Here is a 4,836-nt window from a genome sequence, read left to right on the forward strand (position 1 = left end):
TCAACGAATCGATCGAGGAAGGAGCGTGGTGAGACTTGCGAGTATCAGTGCTCTCTTTTCCATTAACCTAAGAAAGCTCTAGGTGACACGATATTGAGAATTCGCGGGCAAGGAAAAGGTGGCGGGAGGAGATGGACGAAAGGAGACGTACGTCCAACGTGTTGTTCGGATTGGAGAGTAGAATTTTGAGATCGATTGGGAACGTAAACGCGATCGCGTTGTTCTAAAGCTCCCCTTTAGAAACGAGAAGATCGAAAGAACGTTGGAAACGTAGCTGTTCTTCTTTTGGTCAACGGTCAGGGAGCGAATGTTCTATCCATTGTTGACCAAGGATTTCGTTAATTTAACACCCCCCTAGCGTATCACCGTGTCACTTTTTCTACTTACACATTCCACCTATAGAAAATATTCTTATTACTCCGTCAGTTTTTTTCTTCGTTTAATGGTCCAAGAACATTGCTTATCATTTTCTAGACGAACGAACGAACGAACGAACGAACGAACGAACGAACGAACGAACGAACGAACGAACGAACGAACGAACGAACGAACGAACGAACGAACGAACGAACGAACGAACGAACGAACGAACGAACGAACGAACGAACGAACGAACGAACGAACGAACGAACGAACGAACGAACGAACGAACGAACGAACGAACGAACGAACGAACGAACGAACGAACGAACGAACGAACGAACGAACGAACGAACGAACGAACGAACGAACGAACGAACGAACGAACGAACGAACGAACGAACGAACGAACGAACGAACGAACGAACGAACGAACGAACGAACGATCCGCGAGAACGATAAACAAGAAGGAAGCGGTGTCTCGATGTTTCTTCCTTTCCTAATTTATCGCTTCTCGGAAATGCAGAACGCCTCGATACAAGAGAGAAGTAATCGACCGGAAGTCGAGCGGCACGATTGACAAGAAAAATGAGAACACTTGGAGCGACGAAAAGAGAAGAGGATATAACAAGAAGAAAAGGAATAGAGCTCGCGAGAGCGATCAACGAGAGAGCCGGATCAAAGGGATTTAATAACGCGTTAATCGCCGTCCGAAGAAACCTCTGAAACTTATGACGGCTTCTTCGTCCACCCTCCAGTATATATACCTATATACATACAGGTTTTGTTGCTTCGTATTTAGAAATCGTTTCGTTCTAAAGTACTTGAGAGTTGGTGCGCGCGCGAAAAGGAGAGCTTGGCGTGGCGACTAACGCGTTAACCACGTAACGCGGTCCGTTTAAAAAAAACAACTTTACGCCTAGTTTACGTGCGATGCATAGGTGCGCGTACCTCGCAGACCGATCGGTGCGTTTTACTGGAACGGCTGGCCGCTTCTTCCTTTTTCCTTCCTTTTTCTTCCCTTCCCGACTAATCGGAGAGACGGGTCTGCGTACGCGTATGTCTCCTCTAACCATCCAACACAGACGAATTTTTTTTCTTTTTTGTCCCTCTTCCTTTCGTTTCGTTTCTCACCACCGCCAGGCATAGAGTGGCGCGTCTAGTGATAGGATTCGCTCGAATTGCCGTTTCAACTTATTGCTCCGGTTACCGTTTAACTGGTTCGTCTGTCGTTAAAACCAGAAAAAAAAGAAGAACGTAAGTCGTGTAATTAGCGTTTGCGTATTGTGCGTTTCAACGTCGTCTCCCGTCACCGGAAACAATCAGCTTAAAATCTAGCGCTGAAGGAGAAATTTCCGTCTTTATCGCTCTCAAGTTTCGTCGATGTTCGATCGTTATGGGCCATGCGCTTTTATTCTCGCATACACTACTGCTATTTATTCTCCAAATATCGTTCATCGTGTATTCTTTTTCTCGGATTAATCACGCTATTCTACGTACGCGTTCTCCCTTTCTCTCCCTCATTCACTCTCTCTTTCTCTCTTTCCTTTCAACGTACGCAGCCATCACCTGTTTTCTTCAACCGCAAAAATTGCACGGAAAGCAGTCGCGGATCTCGTTCTCTCTCGCTCTCTCTCTCTCTCTCGCTATTCTCGACACACGCATACATCGCATCGCTACTACTTTTCTTCCCTCTTAATTTACACACATACACGGACAGGTGTATGAATGTTACGTGTATGCGTACACACGCATACGTACATATATACGTGCATACGTGAATTTCACGTGTACACATATGCATGTAGATACATATATTTACATAAAATCGCGCAATCGTGCTTCTCTTTCTCTTCTCTTTTTCTTTCCCCATCGGCAATTTTTTTTTCATTTCTTTTTATAATATCTATTTATATATGTATAATATTCATATGCCTCTTCCTCGACGCATTGGCCATACTGTTGTCAATCGCCGTCTACGAGTCATTTCCTCCGCCTTGCTCATCTACACACGCATACACACACACGCACACACTCTCTCTCTCTCCCATTTACTTCCTCGTCCATTCTCTCTAGCTCTTTTTGTTTCACACAGGCATACACACGCTCTCTGTTGCACTGTCTCGCTGTCCCTCTCTCTCTCTCTCTCTCTTTCTCTCTCTCTCTCTCTCTCTCTCTCTCTCTCTCTCGTTCACCTTATAAATGTAAGTTAGTAACAATTATGTATTGGACAATGTTTAACAACGTAATGAATGCACACGCGACGCACAGCGTCTGTTCCTCCCTCCTCCGCGTGTGCATTTCTCCCCGTGTACGCTGTACGTATATGCGTGCACCTCTGTTGCGCATGTACGCGTGTAAGACACGTCCTCCTTGTGTACGAATCTCTTGCAATTACGACACAACGACGACGACGATTTTTTCTATTTCTCTCTGTACTTTTTCGCCTCTTTCTCCGCACAGTGGCTCTCGTGGCATCTCTACATTCTTCCCTCGGCTCCTCTCCTACGAATACCAAACTGTATACGATACTTGTCTAATAATTCAACTATCGACCCGTTCCAATTTCCGCTTCTAATTCCAAAGCGGTGGTTCCGTTCCAATTCGCGCCGACAAGTAGAAACGAGTGCCGCGCGATCGGAGCTGGATAACAGTGACGACACGAAAAAACATTTCCTTCGATGTAGGGTATCTTCCTTTTTGAAAAAAAAACAAATCGTTCGAGCGCGCTCCCGCGTTCAGAGAAGTGTCCAAATTCTCTCTTCTCTCCGGTTTTCTAACGTGCGTATTCTTCACGCGCACGCCTATTAAAGTTCAAGTCCAAGGACAATGAGAAAAAAGAAAACTCTATTCTGCGAGTACTTTGAATTTTCGTTTAAACAATTGCGCTGCTTTTTTCTTTCGCTGTACTTCGATATCGCTCGACGTTTCACGTAAAATCGAAGCCACGCACACTGTGCGGGAGAGAGCGTGGGGAAAAAGTATCTTTTTTTTTTTTTTTGTATATTTTTGTATACCGCTATTTTTCGTAATATTTCTTTGGAATATTTTTCTATAAAAAAATCCATCAGTTTTCTACGATTTTTTTTCTTTTTCTACTCAATGTTTTTTCTATCTCTCGCTTTCTCGCGTCCCTTTTGCATCCTTCTTTTCTACCTTTCATTCACTCTGCGTTACAATCCCTTCTCTCTCGCTCTCGCTCTCTCTCTCTCTCTCTCTCTCTCTCCTTCCTTTTTCCACGCACGGACGCACGGTCACTCGCATACACACTCACCCTCTCTCTTTTCTTTTCTTTTTTAATTTATATCGTTACAGGTCTATGTTAATATAATAGTTATTTATTGTAATGTCTAAACGAACACATATTTATATCTCGATAACGTCGTGTTTATTTATTCCGTTGTTATTTTTATAATTCCTTTTCCGTATCAATTCGGTGCTCATGCTGCTCGAATCTCATATTACGTATGCCCTTCGTTTCTCTCTCACGACCAAATACTATCTATCTATGTCTTTTTTTATTTTTGGGTTTTTCTTTAATGTCTCGTTAATCTTGAATGGCTTACAGGAGAACATATCCGGGCATCTTGTGTACTCCCCGTCGTTTCTGCTCACGTAGCCGCGTTCCCTCTCTCTCTCTCTTTCTCTATCTTCCTTTTTCCCCTGTCTTCTCGTGTACTCGCGTTCGCCGCATTCGCCCCTACTATCTTAATCTCGCTTTTCGTTCGCTCCTTCCCGCTTTTCTAATTCTTCTGCAAATAATTCATTAGTTCTGTGTACGTGTTGTGTATATGTTCGTGTGCGTGTGTTCGTATGCATGTGCTGCATCGAACGTGTAACAATAACTGTAATCGTAATCATTCTATCGTTAATGGTAACGTTATTTCATCCTTTTTTTTCTTTTCTTGTTTAACCCTTACTTCGTTATATAATCGTCATCGTTTATTTTATTATTCATCGTTATTATTCGTTAACTATTATTTATTCATTATTCTTCCTTCGTTTAATCAATATCATCATCGTCCTCTTCATCTGTCATCATCATCCTCGTCATCGTCATCGTTATCGTCATCATTGTTATTATTTAAATTAATTAGTTAATTATTATTGTATTATTGTTATCATTATTATTAGCGACAGACGTTACGATCTCTTCGTTTTGTTTCACGTCCTTTGTCTCTTCCGAAAACCAAGAGGCCGACGTGTTTCTTCTCGTCTCTTCGATGTTGAAGTTTCATCTTCCTGCTTGCTCACCGTTACTTCTCCACTAATTCCAGTTCGGCAAATTGTGTAGCGCTGCACATAGGCATCCATTATTACACTCGGTTCATATTCCTCCCTCAACTTATATACGCCCCTAATACTCTTCTATTCTTCCACGACATTTTAAACTCGCTACACGTTCTCCTTCCTTTCACGATCCAGCTCTTTGCCTCGTTCTACGACCTTTGTCTCGAGGGGGTCCGGGAATCGTGA

The sequence above is a fragment of the Habropoda laboriosa genome, unplaced genomic scaffold (genome assembly GCF_001263275.1).
Source record: "Habropoda laboriosa isolate 0110345459 unplaced genomic scaffold, ASM126327v1 scaffold34, whole genome shotgun sequence".
NCBI lineage: Eukaryota > Metazoa > Arthropoda > Insecta > Hymenoptera > Apidae > Habropoda > Habropoda laboriosa.